The sequence below is a fragment of the Equus quagga genome, chromosome 4, assembly GCF_021613505.1.
Source record: "Equus quagga isolate Etosha38 chromosome 4, UCLA_HA_Equagga_1.0, whole genome shotgun sequence".
Taxonomy (NCBI): domain Eukaryota; kingdom Metazoa; phylum Chordata; class Mammalia; order Perissodactyla; family Equidae; genus Equus; species Equus quagga.
Window position 1 is genome coordinate 10,694,974 of NC_060270.1, and position 21,081 is coordinate 10,716,054.

The 21,081-nt window shown below is 38.8% G+C and overlaps 1 protein-coding gene across 5 annotated transcripts in view; it reads left to right on the top strand.

The window, feature by feature from the left end:
• The window catches only part of BBX (BBX high mobility group box domain containing), a 258,252-nt gene that overhangs the window by 4,174 nt on the left and 232,997 nt on the right, over positions 1–21,081 (top strand). The gene's annotated exons all lie outside the window — the stretch shown is intronic.

The window sequence follows — 21,081 nt, forward strand, 5'->3', positions numbered from 1 at the left end:
ACCTCAGGTACGCTTAAGTTGCTGATATTTAAAAAAAAAAACCCGGGTTGTACTGAATTGTGTAAATCGCTTGTCATGCTTTGAATGTTATCATCAAGGACATGGAGATTATATTTTGTGAATGAAAGTGGACTTGAACTCAGTTTTCCATAAAAGAAGAAGAAAAGGGACCTTGCCTGTTTTGTTTCCTGGCTTGCTGGGATATTGTGTACCTTACTAAAAGGTTGTCTTAGTATTAAGACAACTTAACCTTTGAGGACCAGGGCTTTCTGGCAGTTCCATTTGGTAGTAAAATATACTTTGACATTGCTGAGAACCTTAGATGATATAAAATATAAGCTCTGTGTCTAACATTTTTTATGGAATGTAAATATTCCATTATTTCAGACAGTCAAGAGAACTTCCTGACATGTCACATCTGTAACAGGCCAATTGGAGCGGTCAAAATGAGATGGTTCTGTAAGATGAATTTAGTGCCCACCAAAATATGTGGATTTCAGTGTCTTTGATTTTTTTTTTTAAGCTTGTTTGCAAGAGAAGTTTTTCATTTTTGAACATATGGCAAGAGTCTTCAAAATGCATTCCTGATTACTAAGGAACGCCACATTTATACATGTGAGGCACATTATTTTGTTCGCTGGAGCAAACTTTTAATGTTAGCTCTTTCCCCATGGAAATATATTTGACCAATTCAAAATTTAAAGTGGTAATCAGTAATTTCCTGAATAACAGCGATGTGATCAGCTCCTGCATTTCTTTGAGATGTCAAATGACTGCTTCAATAAAACAACATTTTAAAGAAGAGTCTTGGTCAATGAAGTCACAGTAGTTGGTATAGTGTAAAACTCGTAGTAGTGATCTAAAAAGGTCACACTGACAATGAATTGCCAGTTATTTGCATCTAAAATGTATTTATTAGATTTGAGGCTTAATTATCAAAATAAGAATTTAGATAAAGGTTTTGCTTCTGCATTGCCAAGAGTTTCCAAACTTCCCATTTTATTATTCTGCATATCTGTGTTAAGTTGTGAAACTGAAGTCTTGATTTGCATTTCACGTTTAGTGCTAGCTATTGAAAAGAGGGTTCCTCTATGTTGTTTCTTAGTGCTCCATCTTTGGAGGTACTCTGGCAGTCTTAGGAAGAATCTTCCACTAGAGACTTAGATTTTAACAAAAATTTGCAGTTTTGACTTCTTTCTGTTTTTTAATCCATCTTGATCTTTGTATCCAAGTTAAAGTTCCAGGTTTCAGAGTTTGTGAGATAGCTCTGCTTTTCACATACGTGTAGCTCTGCTATACTGCTTGGAAAGTGTATGCCACCTTTGACTTTATAGACGTGAGCTTTATACTTAATCCATTGAAACAGAGGAGATTTGTTTAGACGTTGAATTTAGAACATAGCTTTGAGTGAAAGTAGGATGAACATATCATTATGGTTTGCTTGTGCTGTAAGTAGCTATGTAATTGATAAGGTTTTTCATTTGTAGTAAAAAAGGAACAACTCTCAAAATAATGTGGCGTAACTCATGAAAATCTAACTCAGCAGCTAAAGTATTTATAAAGCCGCATTTTTCAGTAAAATTACAAACATAATTTCTAATTATTAATCATCAGCCAGCACAAGTACAGTTTACGTTTTCCTACGTTTCGTGAAGAGACTGGTAAAGCAAGGGACCATATTTTTAACTGAATCTTACCATGACTATCGATTACTTTTATATTAGAAATCTTTAATAGAAGTAATAAAGACTTCATGGCTCAACCCTATGAAAAAAAACTTTTTGAAAGTAGTCTCGTTACAGAGGTGCCTGTTTTTGCTGTGCTGAAGGAAATCCTCGACATTATTAGTGTCTTAGAAAAGTGCAGAGAATGTTTAAAATTGTGGTTTTTAAGTGCACTAACTTACTAAATTTAGGCAATTGATATGGACATGTTGCATCACCACGAGTGTGGCATACCTGTATTTTAAGATTTAAACTTAAGCAGGTGCTTAGCTTAAGAAGATGACGCTTCTTGAACTTGTAGTTTGAAGTCCACTATGTGTTTTAACAATCCACCACTGCGGGTACCTTTTACAGTAGGTCTGAGGGGTGTCTCTCCTGTAGTTTTAGTCAGCTTCCCTCCTCTCCCTGTGAAATAAAAACAAACCCAAATTATAGAAACATTGTAATTTCACGCCTTTGTTTTTATCGAGTGCCCCAGGTAAGTCGGATGCAGGCAGTCCTCCGGCTGCACTTGGACAAGCACTGCTCTGAAGGTAGTAAGGACTAAGGCTAAGGGCTGAGTGAAGTTGCTTCCAGCTTGAAGATTCTGTGACTGTAATCATTCAGTGGGTTTGTACCGGCTCAAGGGCAGTCAGCACATACGGAGTCGAATTGTAGCGATTTCTATGTTTTAAGACGGACTTGAGGGAAGCACTTTTTGAGAACAGCTTCAGTCAGTATTCATGTGTGTTCATTTTATCCCTAAGAGGCAATTACAGTTCCTTGAAACACCTGGACGTCATTTTAAAACTGTAAAGACATCCCCAGAAAATCCTCATGTATTAATGGGGATTGTTTTCTTTTTTTTTTCTTTGAAAGAAAAAGATAACGTGAGGATTGAAGTAAGTACCAATCACACAATGGAAATGCACAAGGAGGCAAGCAATAAAGAATTCTCTCTAAAAATGTATATAAATAGAGAGGGAATGAGAGACCAACGGAATGAAAGACTTAAGGGATTAAATACAGAGCGGGAAGCATTGACTCACCTACCAAAATGTAAACTTAGTAAGTGAAAATATGTGAGTTGGTTCAAAAATCTAGATAGTGAAATAACTTCAGGTAGTGAGCAGGTTGTATGAAATACAAGGTAAAAATTAGTAAGAATGAATTGGATTTTATGAAATCTTAGAAAAATAAAAAAATTCATAGAATGTTGATTAAATAATTAAACCGGTAGTTAAACATGGCCCTTGGGTGAAAAGATCAGAGAATGAAACAGAAGCTCCTGGAATGGAATGCTTGAGATCCTAAAAAAGACATAGAAGTTTGGATTTTTGTGAAGGGGATAAATAAAAGATCAATAACTTATTTTAAATGACTTAATCACTTCATATCATCCTTGACTTTTGAGGAGAACAGATTGGAGCAAGTGGAGAATCTGTTTTTGTCCAGTATTGACTCTCGCTCTGCTAGCAATTTTGTGAGGTTTTTTTTTTTTCCCTGAGGAAGATTTGCCTGAGCTAACATCTGTTGACAGTCTTCTTCTTTTTGTATGTGAGCTGCTGCCACAGCATGGCCACTGACAAATGAGTGGTGTAGGTCCATGCCCGGGACCTGAACCCAGGCCGCTGAAGTGGAGTTTGCCAAACTTAACCACTAGGCCACCGGGACTTGCCCCTGAAAACTTTTTAAAGGAGAAATAAGAACAAGGATAAAAGTTGTTTACAGCAGCTATGTTTCTCAGATGTTTTCGACTGAGATGTATGGTAAGAAGTACTTTTTATATCCTGATCCCCATATGAAAACTGAAACAAAAGTTTCCTGAAACAGTACTGAGAGCAACGCTGTCTGGTATTTTCTATTCCTATCTCATCTTTATAAATCTGATCTGTTTCAAACTATTTTATTAAAAACAGAATAGAGGGTGTCCTTCACTAAGTTGATTTTATGACTGACAGTTTGAAAAACACCAACCTGGAGTGCTTGCTAAAAATGAAGGTCCCCAGGCTGCATCCCCAGATCTTCGGAATCAGTGTGTCTGGGGTAGAGCCCAGGAATCTGCATTTTAACCAGGACTGGGGTGGTTCTGAAGCAGGTTCGAGGTCCTCTGACACACTTGGAGAGACACTGGTGTGAAGGACAGATGGCTCAAGGTTGAATGGGAGTCATGCGCTGAATGTAGAGTTGAGAGTGCCTTGCTGAGGTCTCCTCCAGCTTCAGGATTCTTCACTGTGTCAGTCCGCAGGTTTGCAATACTGAGAGGGCCCTCGTCATGCTCTGCAGCTGTTCCCGGAGTAGCGAGGGTAGTAGAAGGAGCAGAGGCTTTGCAGCCGGAGAGCCCTGGGTTCCATTCCCGCTGCCTCATTGCTTACTAGCTGAGGGACTTGGAGCTTGTCGCTTCAGAATAAACTTCCAGTATCGCATGTGCTAAAGGGCATATTAATATTTACCATGCACCAGAATGAGAATTACACAAGACAATGTCTGTAATGACCTCTCTCCATAGTCAGCACTCAATATACAATGTATGTTTTTATAGTTATATCTCACCCCACCCCAGCTCCCCCTGTTTGAAATTCTTAGAAGCTGTGTCTTAATTTTTGTTTCCTCTAAACCCTGGTATGAAACACAGGTGCGTTTTTAGCTGGATATGAGGTGTTGGATAAGTAATTTGTTACCGAAGGAAATAGGAAAAGAACAGCTGAGGCAAGCCAGTTAAGCAAGCCGGTTAAGTACGGTACTCCCGCACGTTTGCAGAAGGATTTTCCCACCTGTTTAGAAAGACATAGCTCAGGACAGCAGAACAGCTCTTTTCCTATTTCATAATGGTTAGTTGACAGCTCTGGGCATTCTTCTGTGACTTTGATACATCTTGGAATGTCTAAGAGCATCAGTTCTCAAACTTTCATCTACCAAGACGCAATGCGACTGACTGATGGTTACATGTGGGCCGATATGATTTCCCTAGTTATAGACAGGTAAATTATGCGGTAGATTTCATAGGTAGTTCACAGTGTGATAAAGCCGCTTCTTTCTCAATCAAGAAAGTATATCAGAATACTAGGAAGAATGATGTAATCATAATGAAAACCTTGAACATACCCGTACACACACATGTAAAGTCCTTTATAAACTGTGGTGTGTTAACTGTGTGTAGCTCATTACTTGGGGCACTCCTCATAACCAGTTAAAACTTACCCCGTGTCAAGGCGTGAAGATTGAGAATGGTTACATCCACAGTGCTCTACAAATTACATTGCAAAAAATAGGCGCTTAAAAAAGAGGGGCAAGCGAAGGAGAAGATGAATGGGAAATACACTAAATCCCTGAAATCTCAAACAGTGTGACAACTAAAAGCTGGGGAAGAGGCAGCCGGTGGTCAAATGCAGAGAAAGCGCCAAAGACGACACAGTTCTGTTGGGCACTAACTTACTCAAATACACATTGTCTCTACCATCGATGTTTATTTTTAGGTAGTCTCAACATTCGTGTAATTTATCTGAATAAGTTAAAATTAAATAACTTTGCGTTTCCTAATTTTTAAAGTTAATATTTGCCTGGAACGTCTTTCTGCTTTGCTAAATTTTACTTTGCCGTACTTTTTCATCTCCCAGCAATTAATAAACTCTCTGTATGTTGAAAATGTCTTTGTGCTTTGGTTTGTAGTGGAATCAGATATATATTCACAAGCCTTTATTTAAAAAGTCTCTGAAAAGCTAAAAGCTTTCTTTTCCTCCGGAAGTTTGGCATCAAAATTCGTTTGGTGGCAAAACCTGACCCAAACTGTTAGGGGCCTATTTAAAGTAGTTTTAAAGCCCACTTAGAAAGAATATTCACATATTTTGCTGTAGAGATAGTAATACGTTTGATTATGAGGTGGTCTCCTAGCTCTAGCTAGGAATGTTACATAATGTTTGCTATATGCCCTTTTGACCTTTTTAAAACCCTTAAAAATCTGAAGCATACCTGGACCTAAGGGTTGCAGATATGCGATTGTGGTCCTATTGTGTTAACTTCCTTAGTCTGCAGAGTGAAATTGTCTGATATTCCTACCCATTTAACTCGATGAAAATCCGTTTGCTAATTTGATCACTGATCATCTGAACATTTTGATTTCGCTGCAAGCTGGCAAGTCCTTTTCCTTACATTACATATTAACTCAGTCAAACTGTCTGTTGAAACGCTGTGGCTTCAGATATAAGGGTGGAAGGCGTCAGAGGTTCTCAAGTCAGGTAAGCAAATGGTAGTAATTAATAGCGTTTTTACCCGCTAGGTTGAGCGGGGGGGAAAGGCTCCTGAATAAGGAAAGCTTACACTCACACCCCCATTAGCTGAACCTCATATATCCATTTTGACGTTTTGGTTCCTTTTCTGTCGTTGTAGTTAGTTTTATTAAACAAACAAACATACACTGAAATCTGCATAACATATGAAACTTCTGCCATGGTGGATGTTTCTTTTATAATAGTGAACAAAGTTTAAGGTACTTTCATTATGATTTACTGTTATGAGAGATTTCATGAAGGGGTTATATTTCCTTTATTTTATTGATTGCCACTTGCACCTTTCTTTCCTTCTATCCGAAAAGTAAAAATAGAAAGTGTTTTCTGCAAATTTAGTCTACGCTCAGGTGAGAATGTTTTTTGAGTTGTATTGTTTTATAGAGGTTCTAGGTACCTTTATTTTCAGTAATTACCTTTGGAAGACCAAGTGAAGATCTTGGCTTTGTACTTTTAATTTCCTGTAAAACCACTATAGAAAGATGAAAAGGGTGATGTGAGGCAGAGTCTGTATGACTCTAGGAATAAGGCAATAGCTGATTGGATCTGTCGTTATCGTTGCAATACTTAAATCAGTCTTCATTTGGTGTACACTGAAATTGTTAATGGCTAAAGAAACCGTTTATTTTTTTATTACTTATTGATACAACTACATCCTTTGGTGTAGGAAAGCCACAGACTGAGTAATTCAGAGGGTGTCTTATTAGCAATGCTGATTCTTTTAATATTAAAAAATGCTGAGTTGTTTTTCAGCTTTTGGTGCACCTCTCAAAACTCACCCAAGTGTGGCGTTCTCGTTGACTGCAAAGGGAATGTGCTGGAGCATGGAACAAAATGAGAAAATAATTCTCACATCCAGCTGTCAAATTGTGATTATCTTCCGAGTTACTGAAGTTATCATTTTTTTCTTTCCCTCCCCTCTCTCCCTCCTTCCTTTCTTCCTCTTTTCTCTCCTTTCTTTCTTCCTTCCTCTCCCTTCTCTTCCCCTCTTTCCTCTATCCTATCTTTTTTCTCTCTCCGCTTATTGTATTCACTAATGTGCATCTGTAATACTGCTTACAAATGTTTAAGAATGGGAATGTGGAGTTGAACTTTTTTTTTTTTACCATCATTTGATTTTAAAGATTCGTTTGCAGTTTTTGAGTTCTTTTAGTATGTATCGTTACTCATATAATAGAGTTGTTGTCTGTGAGTTTGAGACTTGCACAGTTCCCCGTGTATAAGGGTCATTTCAGAGGGGATTACGAGGAGCCTTGAGCAGGGCTATGTGAAGCAAAGTCGCTTGTTGTTTTTATGAAATAAGTTGAAGTAAACTCCTTATCCAGCCGTTTTGTGTCTTACGGTGATAGGATGGCTACACTGGTTCATTTGTGTTTAAGGGAAAGTTGAAAGCGGTTTTTAGAAGAGTTTCTCAAATAGTATTTTACTCTGGGAGGAAGGGAGAAAGATAATTTCGACTGAGGACCTCCTTATGAAGCTCAAGTTTTATTTTTACTACTTTATTTTTCACAACACCTTTCTGATGAGAGGTCACCCTATTTCAATGATGAGGAAGCTCAGTCCCAGGTGTAGTGAGTTGTCTGAGGTCACACAGGTAGCACGTGACTGTGCCAGGCTTAGGACACCTGTCTGCCGTGCCCCAGTCTCTTGGGCTTTTTCTGTATTTACCTGTCTTTAGGGCCACATTTCAAGAGGTTAGAATGAAAGGTTGGGGGCAACTTTCAGCCAAGTATTCCCCTCAGTTTTTTTTTTTTTTTTTCCTCTTGGAAGAGAAATCCCCTTCATTTTGGAGTCATGGGGCTAGACTGCTGGTCTCTACCAGGCTTACAGGAGGTGGATGAGAAGGTCTCTGAGCTGGGGACTCTGGTCAGTTTTCATCAGGGAGGTCACAGTCAAGCCTGAGCCAGCCCCAAGCTTAGTTTATAAATTGACGTTTAGTGAACTTTCTTCCTAGTTGGTGTATCTAATGTAGAAATGTTTAGTAACAACAGTTACTGTTTTTACTATTTGTTTATTCCTCTGGTACATCAGTAAAAATCATTCGTTCTTTCATGAAGGCTTGAGTTTTCCCAGCTGAATATTCTGAATATGCCTTTACTCTGATACTTTTTAATACTTACTCAGTGAATATATTTTACGAAAGGAATTTCCCAGTATAATGTGGATAATGTTATAAAATAGTTTTTTGACATTTGCTTTGCAAAGAAATTCACTGTTAGTGGAAAATTAATAAGTAGATTCATGGACTTCATTTCAGAGTGTCTGGTGGTCAAACATGAATTAGGCATAGGATCAGTCAAACTTACCAGTTTTTGAAGTGGTTTCTGGGTACTTTTGATTTGTTTTACCTAGGAAACTTATTTCTACTGTGATACGTAGAAGAGATTTTATAGAGCATACATTTGTATACAAGTAGAAAATCATTTAGAAAATACAAAGTGACTTTTTTGTACTAAGAGCCCTATTTATCTGAAATTAAATCTTTATTTTTGCAAATTCGGCAAAATCAGAGCCTCATTCATGTATAGAAGATAAAAAGTTTGTCATTCTTTGTTGTTGGTTTTTTTTAATGGCTTTTCTTTTTCCCTGATCCATGAAATGTGTAAATAGGGTATTTATCTATTTTGGCAAAGTAGCTTTTGTGGATGATAATCTTATTAAGGGTGTGCTCTTGGATTGTGTTAGCTGCGTGATATTTTAACAAAGATGTTGAGCTTCCGTTTCTTGTATTTCATCTCGCCCGAATAAATCACTTCCATATTGTTCTCATTCAAGTAGGTTTGTAAACTGAATAACTTTTATGCCATTTGACACCTTTCTTTCAACTTATTTTCTCTCTTTTTTTTTTTTTTTTGAGGAAGATTAGCCCTGAGCTAACATCCGCTGTCAATCCTCCTCTTTTTTGCTGAGGAAGATTGCCTCTGAGCTAACATCCGTGCCCATCTTCCTCTGCTTTATATGTGGGATGCCTGCTACAGCATGGCTTGGTAAGCAGTGCGTAGGTCTGCACCCGGGATCTGAACCGGTGAACCCTGGGGTGCTAAATCGGAACATGCAAACTTAACTGCTGCACCGCTGGGCCAGCCCCTCAACTTATTTTCTTGAGTCATGTTCAGAGAACATTTTGCACATTAAATAATTTGATCAAGTGTTGGTGAGATTCAGGTAGCAAAAACTATTATCAGTTTAATTCAGCCTTCACAGATTGAGTACAGTGTATTGATGCTGACTTATACTTTGAAGATATAAAGATGAATATGGAACAGTCATTGTCCTTAAAGCAAACGTGTTCTACTGGCTGGAAAAGTCCAGGAGATGTAAATATCTATCATATGAGTTATTCTGTGTTAACTGTTCTAATAGATATGGCATAAAATAGTCCTGAGTAAATACCACTGAAAAACTGCCTAATTCCTATGTAGGATCGGGACGTTGAACTATGGGGGGAGTTCTTGCTGTGGCACTGTGTTTGTCCTAATTGTCATTCGGGTTGTAAAACTAATTTGGCCCAAGCACTAAAGTGGATTTTATAAATTAGGCTTCTAACCTGCATTTGGTTTTTTTTTAAATGTTAGTACATTCTTTTACCTTTTGGTAAAAGGCCTATGACTTTTTTTTTTTGGTAAAGCTTTCAATTTGTATTAGAAAGTTATGTTTCAGTCAAGTGTTTAGACTTTATTTATTTTTCCTTTCATATTTATTGCTGTTAATATCACATTCTATAATGACTAGACTTTTGAAGTGCACAGAAGTGTTTGAGGATTCGACATAGACCAAATCCTGTTAAAAGCACACTGATAGAATAAGTTTGAACTAGACGTCAAGACACATACCAATAAAACTATTATAAACTGCTTCCAGCTAACACTTACTTTTACTTAAATCGTACTAATTAGAAGTATATTAGTGAGCTCTCTTGCCTAAATGTTAAACACAAAATGAAATGCTAAAGAGGTGAAAATGTGCTTTCTATCCATGAGAGATTGGAGATGAGAAGTTATGCCCAGTGCTTCCATCAGGTGGTTTTCCAGGATGTTTTCCGCCCGTGTTTACAGCTGCAGCTGTGAAGGCCCCCGAGGGGGTGCTCCTCCCCTTTATGCTTAGGGACCCAGGCCTGGCCTTGGGAGTCCCCCTTGACTCCATCAAACCTTCAGTGTCGCTTCTTTTCATCGTGACTTTTGTGTTTATTACCCCTCTCAATGTATGCATTTTCACCCAGTTTTATTTGTGGCCCTCTTTTGACGGGTCATTTCTGGATAGCAGCCCAGTTTAGATTACAACTTTGTTTCTAAAATGTTGTGCTCAATGTTCCAGATGCCAACCCTGGGTGCTGTAATAACAAACAAATAACATTCATAAGCGAAATCATAAAGAAGCAGCTGATCTGGGAAAATATTTCTTCATAAGCTCGCAACATTGATAATGACCCTAATGTTTACATTAAAGCAGTGAAGAGGAACAGAGACACACAGAATAATAACTCGGGAGTCTCCCATTCTGTCTTGGGGCTGTTTGACATTGTGGAGGTATGGCTATTCGGGTCTCATTATTTACCAATTCTCATAATAATGAACTTCTTTCTAAGTTTTGTATATGGACATATGTTCTCATCTTATTTGGTGCTATACATTCTTCGTAGTCACAGAGAACATGTTCAGATTTCTTGTAAGGCCAGGGTTTTGTTTTATTTTAACAATTTTCTACGTATAGTCTCTGCATGAATAATGCAAATCCATACACAGGTTTTCTGTGCCTTGAAAGGTCTTGAGGAATGGGATCACAGGTTGACACAGCTCCTCATGTGAGGACCTCACACACACAGCGGTGAGTTTACTGCATAAGGAATTGTGATCAGGGTTCAGTTGTTAGGAAGTGAATTTCCTTTTCTTTAATTTGTCTTTTTAATGTGACCGTAAATGTCATTCCTGACATATATTTCAAATACATCTAGCTGGCCTTTAATATATAGGTCTTAAAAATTAGGATGATCGGTACTTTTCTTCATTAAAGATGTTTTCCTGAAAAGTTTTGACTTAATTTGTTTTTCAAAATTAACTATTTGTATATTCTTATGGACAAATTATGATTTCAGAATGCTTCGTTTGCATTTCTAATTGATCTCTGACTTGCAGTGGTTACTGATTTTACAGATTCAAGTTTTACTATTCCCAGCTCCCTGTATTAGGTACACGTCAGGGAGCTGCGTAAAGGAATACAGTACTAATCATTTTATGAATTTTTGGTAGAGCAAATAATACCTTTTTGGTAATTCTGCGTTCCGTATATTGAATCGTCATTATTTTATGTTACGTGTTTATTGAGTACCCATAATATTTAAAGCTGGATTAGGAATTCTGGGGCTTGCAGAATAAAAAAATAATGGCTCTGGCCTCAGGATGTTTCTAGTATAGTAATGACATACATATGTCAAATGTGGAATAGAAAGTAGAGATGCTGTAATATCCATGGGGCTCAGGAATGGTGAGTATAGGGCAATAGGAGATGATTAGGGAAGGGAAATTGGGATGGCCCTGAACTTTAGTTGTATAGCTAAATGTTTAGGCATCCTTGCAAAATGCTGACTTGAATCCATCAGGCAGAAAATGAATCTAGTGGGCATTCCAGGCTAACCCCACCTGGGCCAACCAGTTCACTCCAGATGTGTCATCAGCCAAGCCCATGTCCTCCAGACTTTTTAAATGCTGTCCCCCTCAGTAAAAGAATTTGAGCATGTATCCTCAATATGTGTACATTTATTTATAATTAACATATACTGGGCTATTAATATATTATGTACTTAATAAAGTATAAATAGCTTAGAAATAAAAAAGATAGATAAATTGAATATAAAGAAAAATTCTAATATTTTCATCTCATTACTCCAGTGGACTTTGTTTTGTTCATCTTTTGGGGCTCGAGAACCCCACTTTGGAGACCATTGGTTTAAGGTGGGCAGTGTCACCCCAAGTTTGGGTAAGTTCCATGAGATCAGGGACTTGGTTTTGCTGCGTGCTGTGTCCTCAGCCCCTGGGACGTGGTTGGAGCTCAGTAGGTACTCTTGAACTCATAGGCAGAGTTTGGCTACTTGGTAGGAATGCGGATGGTCTAGCTCAGTACCAGGGATCTGGTAAGAATAGAGACCATTTTTGTTCGTTGCTGTATCTCCTGTGCCTATGAAATTGTCTGCCACCTGGTAGGAACTCAGTAAATATGAGTTGACTGAGTTGGGGTGTGGACAGTGAGTGGCTCAGCGTGAGGGATCTGGCAGAGGCCACAGATCCATGGGCATGGAAAGGTTAGTCCCAGGAGGTCCCCTAAAGCGGGACAGAGAGGGAAGATAGACTAGCTATCAGTAGGCAGATAGAGACAGCCAATGTGGGGTTCCCAGTGTCAGTAAGAACATCTGAGGTTGGTGACCTGAGACCGTAAAGCAAAATCTGTGACCTTCGTAAGCAGTAAGATCTGGATTTTACTCATCTTTGTACCCACAGGGCCTAGGACACAGTATAGTAGGTCTGATTAGTTTTTGTTGGGTTGCTCAGTTTTATACTACGTTGTGGGTATAGAAGGCCTGCCTGCAGGAGCGGATCGGCATCAGATCAGAGCCTGTCAGTGAATGCTGCCCCCACTGAGGCAAAGCCAGCGGGGCGGCGCCTGCCTCACACGCAGATGTGTTTTTAAGCCTTGGCAGTGCCTGCCAGAGGTGCTCTGGTGAGCACAACTGCCAAATCCCATTTGGTTGTTTATTTAAAGGTCATTATTAACATACTATTGACATATTTATCAGTGAGGAAAACAGTTTACAATAGAATTATTTCTAATATGCTATCATCCTGTACCTTTTTCCCCATCACTAAAGCTGGGATGTGTCATGGATCACCCCCATGTATACTGTTAGAATTAGGACTGGATTTTTTTACAGATAACTGAAACAAAGTAGTTTGCATTTTTTCTCCTCTTTTTAGAATTATTTTGTTCAGACTTCCTCTTTAAAAGATGAGAAAAATTCTACTTTCGTGGTCATAAAATAAACCTGCCATCATTTTCTTGAGCGTGGTCCAGTTGGGGAGAACAAGTACTTCCTCCCTGAGAAGCAGTGATGGCATGAGCACTTTCCTTCCGAAGCGGGCCAGATGAAGGCCGCCTTCCCCGCCGGCTAAGGCGGGTGCCCCCTACCTCTCCCACAGTTCAGTCTCCTTAGGACGGGTTTATTTCAAGCACTTCCACATCTGCACCATTAATAAATCCCCTTGCTCTCATTTGCATTTCTGATGTCTCGTAGTAAATATGGGAAGTCCCCCTTTGCCCTTACAAAAACAGTTTCGTCGGCCCAGGCTTCCTAGAGTTGAATAAAAATTTCTCAGAGCACTCCCGCATCTTCAGCATGGTCTTCAAATGAAAGCTTTAAGAGTTGAAACTTCTTTGCTCTCATCCTTTTCGTCGTCAAGTCATCAAATCTTTCTTTCTTGCGAGCTGGTCACCTGTAACAGCGCAGTAGTCGTCTGTGTCTTACACTCATTCCTGTGATCTCGAGTTTATGCTGGGTTCGGGGACATCTTTCTTGCACTGTGTAACTGTGCTGAGAGGTAGCCAGGAGGGTATCGTTATTCCCATTTTGCAGATGAAGAAACAGGCTCAGCGTTGTTAAGTGGCTCGACTCAGGTCACTGAGTTTGTAGCTCCCTTGAGACCAAGACCCAGTCTTCTGGCTGCTCCTGCAGAGAGCTGGCCAGTGTGCAGCACAGAAGGCATCTTATTTGAACGAAGGTTTGTTTTTTCTTACTTTCAACCTTACTTGCTTTCAACCTGATAAGTTATTGTAAGTACCTGGAATAGCGGTGGTATAGACAATATGGGTTGTTTAATTGTTCATGCCCTGTGAGCTCTAAGATACCAGTGAAACAGGCCTTAAATTTCTGGTGTATTTAAATTTATTTGTGTATTTAAATAAGTGTTCTCAGATCATGTGGAACGACTGTCCACTTGACTGAACTTTTTTACAGCTTGTGACGGAGAATTAAATTCATAGGGACCACACACTGACAAAGAATGTGCTTTGAAGTGTACATTAGGATTCTTGAGTGAGATTTGGATTATGGATTGAGGCCATTTTTTTTTTTTCCTGGGAGACGTATTTCCGAAATTGTAATGAAAATTAATTGGAAAATGTGAATTGATATCTAGATATCTGACTACACCCATTTCTGGACCCATTCATATTATAATTTGATATCAACTGGTGTTTTTCAGAGAAATGAAGGCAAGTTGTAAAGTTTTTTTTTGTTTTTAAATTTAGAAGGCATTTTAATTTGGTACTTTGTAGAAAAAGAACATTTCACAGGCCAGTTAGAGAATTCAGTGTAGTGCCACTGCCAACCATAACAGGGAAGCTATTTCTCTCAAAAATTACTACAGGATCAATTATGCAATTAATATTTTACATAGTAGAAAAGTTTTATTTGTTAGCCTCTTATCTTAAAGTTCCCCTGAGTAAAGAGGCCTAGTAATTATTTTACTCTGGGAGAATGATAAGAGATTGCATTAGAGTTCCAGAACCTTTTTTATTTTAAAGATGTAAGGTCTGACAGAAAAGCAATTTATGTAGAATATTTATTTCTATAGATTCCCTTTACTTCAGTTTAATTTTTCTAACTTGCATTCGAATATTTATACCAACTTTGGGACATGGTGTGTCAATGGCTAAAGAAGAGGTTTGTTGAAGAACTGCGGTTTGAAGAAAAGCCTTGTTTATTGAACAAGGCATGTGAAGATGGAAGGGGTTAGAAACTGTGACCTTTCTTTTCTTTGGTTTGGCTTTTCATTTAAAATGGAGTATGAAAATAATAAAAGTCATGAGGATAATTCAGTAGACTTCCTCCCCACCCTCAGTTTTTAAGCAGTTGAACCCAGTGGTCCCTCTCTTTGACCTTGAAACAGCCAGTGAGGAAGGAATTCCCATCTCCATTTTAGATGAGGGCTTTGAATCTCCGAGGCTCAGGCAACTTGCCCAAGGTCATTCTTCCGGTAAGTGGTGGAGCTGGCGTTCCATTCCAGCTCTTTCCGTCTGAGGAGGCCACGCTCCTCCTCGCTTGCTCCTTTATTCTGCCTCTTGCGCTGCCCACATGGTGTTTGTATGGCTCCATCCTGCCACGGACCTGTCTTGGCTCGTGTTGAATTGTAACGTTGAGGTTCTGGCCAGGATAAAAGTGGCTTTTCTCTGTTTGTGTTCCTGCATTGTCCAGCAGGTTGCCATATACACAACTGCTCGTTAATAGCTACTTCTTAAATCATTCTAAGTATATGGGAAACTTCTAAAGTTAAAAAAGGTTGGTATTATATAGTATTCTAAGAGATGATATAGCTGTGATTTTTTTTATTTAAATGACGTTGTGCCTCAGCATAGAAAAGAAAATAGTTTTGGAATTCAGAAAATGGACATTCAAAGGGAATAATAGAATTTTTGCTCTAAAAGGGACGTTGCAAATGATCTTGGAGTTGTGGAATCCATCTTTTTAAATTTGAAGGAAGCGAGGCTCAGATGAAGGAACTGGGACCCAGGCCATGTGAGTGGCTGAGCTGGAACCAAGATATGAGACTTCTGATTTGGTGCTTTGCTGTAGAAATCTGCTTAGCTCCGAAATGACGTAGGAAATATTTTTAGTCAATTGATGGCACCATTTTCGCAGCAGGAATATCTGACTTTTTTGTGTTCTTGTTTATAAATGGTTAAAAGGATGAAAGAACTAAAATGTCATACACTGTTAGAATAGAGCTATATGTAATACAGTATACATATTAACTGTGAAATCATTTTATCTTACTTGTTGACTTCTAATTTATTTAGTAGGATAACATAATTTTGGAAGCTAACAGATCATAAACTGAAACATGGCTTTGGTGTCGTTCTCTGTGTCCTGTGAAAACAGAGGAAGAATTTGCGAAACAATAACACATTGTTAAATGGCATGCCAGTTTATCAAATGCCATAAGTTTATTACAGTCTGGTCTTAGGAAAAACCATCCCAGCCTTAGAGCCGTGCATCCTAATCTTAAGCGAAGAGCCTTTAAAGTTATTTAAGGGCCGTTAGATTTTGTTCTATCCTTGAAATTGTAAAATTCTCATAGCTGTTGATGAGGAGAAAGAAGTTTGTAAAACCATAACAGATTTAGTTGTAAAAAGAGTGATTTAACTGATTTGTGTACTGTGACACCTCATGGTGCCCTTATTAAGAAACTACTATAGTGAGACGTCTTGACCACATACCTTACTGAATCCACTCAAGTGTATGTGGACTAAACGTTATAGAGGTGAGACCCTAGATGATATTGTCAAGGTTCTTATGTTTGGGAGAAATTAACCTCTGCTCTGCTGTTCAGAGAGGAAGCTTGGTCTGCCTTATCAGAGCTCTCCTGGGAGTTCACCTATGGAGTGGCCATCCTCCAGCCCCGAACTTCCAGAGAATGAGAGCCAGGTACTTCCAGCAGCTGCTAGCCTCTTGTGCTCCTTTGTGTAAATTAGAAAGAAGCACTGTTTTGTCAAGATACCCTAGTTCCAAACGTTGGAAAATTATCGTAATAGATTGATTTTGTTAGAGCAAGATACTTTCCTGCCTTTTAGCGGGAAATTATAGTAATAGTAAATATCTAGACCCATGCTCTCGGATGTGGTTGGCACCCCCTAAGGTTGTGCCCAATGTAGCTTGCATAGCTGTATGGCCTGGAGCCCCTGCAGGCAGTTATATTTGAGGAGACCATGTCTATTTTTTTTTTTTTTTGAGGAAGATTAGCTCTGAGCTAACATCCCCTGCAAATCCTCCTTTTTTTTTTTTTTTTTTTTGCTGAGGAAGATTGGCCCTGAGCTAACATCCTTGCCCATCTTCCTCTATTTTATACATGGGATGCCTGCCACAGTATGGCTTAGCATTACATAGGTCAGTGCCTGGGATCCAAACCAGTGAACCTGGGGCTGCTGAAGCAGAGCACCTGAACTTAACCTCTGTGCCACTGTGCCGACACCTGGAGGTCATGTCTTCAAACAGCAGAAATTAAAACATCACATCTAGAAGACTTTAAATAGAGCTCTTGAATATAAAATGCTAGTTATTTATGAAATTATTATTTTAAAAATTGTAAACATCATAGAAATTAAATTAAAAGAATAGCTAATGGAGACCTTTCTTTACCTCTGCAGTGTACGGACAAAAGGCTCTATATTCTCTTCACATCTCTTGGCCCAACCAATTTAATATATTTTCAAAGTTAGTCTGTCTTTTAGAGTTCTGATTAAAGAAGAAAATTCTCTGACCTTTATAAGAGAGCTTTTCTTTATTAGATGGGTGCAGTAATAGAATGCAGAATGACTTGAAGCATCCGCTTCTTTCATCCATCATTAAAAGTTAATTGTCACATCTATAAGTGCAACTTGATGGGGTTTTTAACGTACCCCAAATTGGCAACCTGTGACGAGGAAAGTATGCTCTGTGAGGACGTGAGTTAAGAGAACGAAAGGAAAAACGAACCTTTTATAAATCTTAAGTGGCAGCTAAATGGAAATGAAAGCTTTTAATTTGCGTGGGAGAGTGGTGACAGCAGATCGGTGCCTTCTGTTTGGTTGGAAGCGGAAGGTCTCGGCACGCCGCTTGTCTGACTTGAGGGTGGTGGTTGGTGCTCTTGGGATTGTAGACGAGTTAGTCTTCTGCCTGTTCGGAAAGATAGTAATGCGTTCGCCGTCTTCGCGCTGGTCCGTGGAATTGTTTTCTTAACAGGAGCAGTAATTACCTTTCTCATTCTCAAGGGAGGAGTGGCGGGTGGCGGGCTGTCCAGCAGGAACCCCATTACCCCGTGAGCAGTCTGTGGTGCTTCCCTGGTTGAGTTTGATGCGCCCAGTAGGTAGTGATGATGCGTTAAGGAGTTATAACCACAGTTGTGCTGCCCTTTCCTTCAGCTCAGTGACTTGATTACAAAATACAGGCTCTAAACAAAGATTTTGAAGTGGTGCTCTTTACCAGTCCTCCTCACAGCCTGGGAGAAAGGGCAGGAAAGTGTTGCCGGTTTGTAAAAAGGATTGTGCTTGTTTATGATAGTTCAAAGGTGCTGATTGTTTCTAGTAGGAATATTACACCTGAAACCTCCAGGTAATCCTTAACATTTTCCTTTTGTGTGGATCCGACTGGCCCCTGACCAGTTTTCCGACACTGTAGTACCTGACCTGTCCGGAGCTTTCCTGCTTCACAGCAGACTCATTCGAGAATGTTAAGTTTGTTTGAGTCGGCTCCCTTTTCTATGCCCTCTGAAGATCCGCTCTCTCCAAGACCTGGGAGACACTCACCGGCCATATTTTGATTCCTCAACTCTTTAGACTTTGCCAGAATATGACACTTGTTCTCTAGTCCTTCCTGGCCATAAATTACTAGTTTCTTAATTTTATATTTACTACTATCATAATTTTAGGAAATATTACTGTAACTTAAGGACCATGTTTTAAAAAAATTTTCATTTATTTATTTTTTAGTATTTTTTTTTTTGAGGAAGATTAGCCCTCAGCTAACATCTGCCAATCCTCTTCTTTTTGCTGAGGAAGACTGTCCCTGAGCTAACATCCATGCCCATCTTCCTCTACTTTATATGTGGGACGCCTACCACAGCATGGCTTGACAAGCGGTGTGTAGGTCTGCACCTGGGATCCGAACCAGTGAACCCTGGGCTGCCAAAGTGGAACATGTGAACTTACCCGCTGCACCACCAGGCTGCCCACAGGACCATGGTTTTTAAAGCCCATTGTCAGAACACTGGTTATTTGCTTACTTTATTTTTCAGATTTCATGATACACAGGGCTACATGATTAAATAAATCATTTTCAAGTGATTTTAGTGTCATACCATTTTAGGAAATGTGATAACATCATTTTATCTCACAAGACTATTTTTATAAGAAATTAATATCCTTTTTTTAAAAAAGTCTTTTCAGGTTTTGGAAAGGATTGAGACTTCTGAGTTAAATAACAAAAAATATTTTACTTTCATAAAAATCCATAGTAATCATAATGTTAATGCAAGAAAAATTTTTTGTTAAATATGTCTTATTCATTTAAAATGTATGAATTAGATATTTAATCATGATTTTTGGAAAACTGGTTGTCATGCTGGGCCTTTCATTCAGCATACCCGAAAAACTATCTTTATTTCATTATAAATGTGATATAGTTATTGTACCTGAAAGTAACATATGGTTCCTTTATCCTCCCAACTGCCGATATATTTTTAGAAGGAAAAGTAATTATATTGATTTTCTCAGTAACTTCTTACCCAGCTAGTTTCTGCTGTGGTCTATTAACATAACTGCTCTCTAGTTTATTTAATCTGACTTGTGAGTAATGAGTATTTTAGGTAGACTTCATAATGTTCAAGATCGTTTGAAAGATTAATCAATACTTATTTCCTTGCTTTAAAAATGTATAAATGCTATTTCAAGTAACAATTATCTAAACAAACTCTTTTATATTAGAATGAGATGGTGCTAGGGAAGTGTTTGCTCTGACAACATGAAGTAGAAGTCAAACATTCTCAAATTTGTTAAGATTTATACGTTTAAATCTTAGCTATAGTTATAGCACGGTGGCATAAATTATAGTTATCCTGCAGAACTTGAAGCAAAGTTTGAAAGAATTTACGATGGTTCTAAAAACGTCTTTTTAGTAAGTTAATGGAGTTGGTGACCATCCACTGAGTACCTGTTCTGTGAATGAAGTCATTGAACTTGGTCTTCTTTGTATAGGTGACGATTGTTTCTACATGCTTGACAGTACTGACTTCAATAGCTGTCAAGTCAGGAGGCATTCAGGAATTACTTAGTGGCTGAATGAAATGTACGGCTGAATTCAGAGTTTTGCAGGCTTGTCTGATGTATAATTTTAAGATCTGATCAGATTTTCAAGCCTTTCCCAGATTCTCATGAAACCTACCCCAGTCGGTTTTCTTTTTGTTTTATATTTGTCCTACCCTTCAAGAAATGAGTAAAATATGATGTTAGATATAATATGTATTTGCTACCTGTTGTGTATCAGGCACTCGTCTCTGCACTTTCAAATATCTCACTTTAAAGATCATTATAAATTTTGCCAGTAGATATAATTTATCCACCCTCCCCTCCTTCTTTTCTTTCTTTTCCTTCTCTTCTCTCACAGATTTTGAAACTGAAGCTCTAAGAGGGCGAGTAACTTACCTGGGATCACACAGGAGGGGCCCGTGTCTCAGTCCAAAGCCAGTTCCCTTTCCAGTGTCCCCACGGATCCAGGGAATCGTACACCTGACTCTTTAATTTCTCACTCCTCAACAGTTGCGTTTTTCCCCCTCATTTGCTTGGCTGCTTTTTGTGATTTAAAACTGAGATCTGGGCCTGGCCACACTCTCAGAAACCTAATTAAGTTGGTCTTTTAATATCTGCCTGGGCGGCAGCGTGGTTTAAAAGTACCATCGTGTGTCAGACGAGCCCCGTCTGAATGTCGTCTCTGCCACCTCTTAGCTGTGGGAGTTTGGGCCCAGCACTGACCCAGTTGGGACACTGGTTTCCTCATCCAGAAACAGGAAAAAGAAGAGTTGCTTTCTCAAGTCGTTTTGAAAATTAAAGATACAACCTATGTAAAGCAGTCAAGTGCTTTGCACGTAGACACTTAGCAGCTATAAGTTTATACTCTTTTGTAAAAAAAAGACATTCCTGCCTCTGTTAGATGTATTCCCTGTATCTGTGTTTGTTTGTTCATGCGTCTGTTTGTAAGCATAATGTATGACCTTATATTTACAATCATTTATATATGAAAAAGACTGGTTCAGAAAACAAGTGGTTTTCTCATGGATGGGAGGAATCCTGAAAGTGGGTAGTAGTATACTTTTAAAGATGAACGATAAGAGAATTATAGCATTCATTCAACAAACGTTTATTGAGCTCCTCGTATGAGCTACGCTCTGTGCTAGCTCTGGGGCTATAGTAATAATAATAATAGGATGGTTAAAAAACACTGCCTGGGTGGGAGGGTACCTTCTAGCAGGGGCAGACAGACAGTAAATAAGTAAGCGGTGTGATAGGTTTTGTTGTCTAGT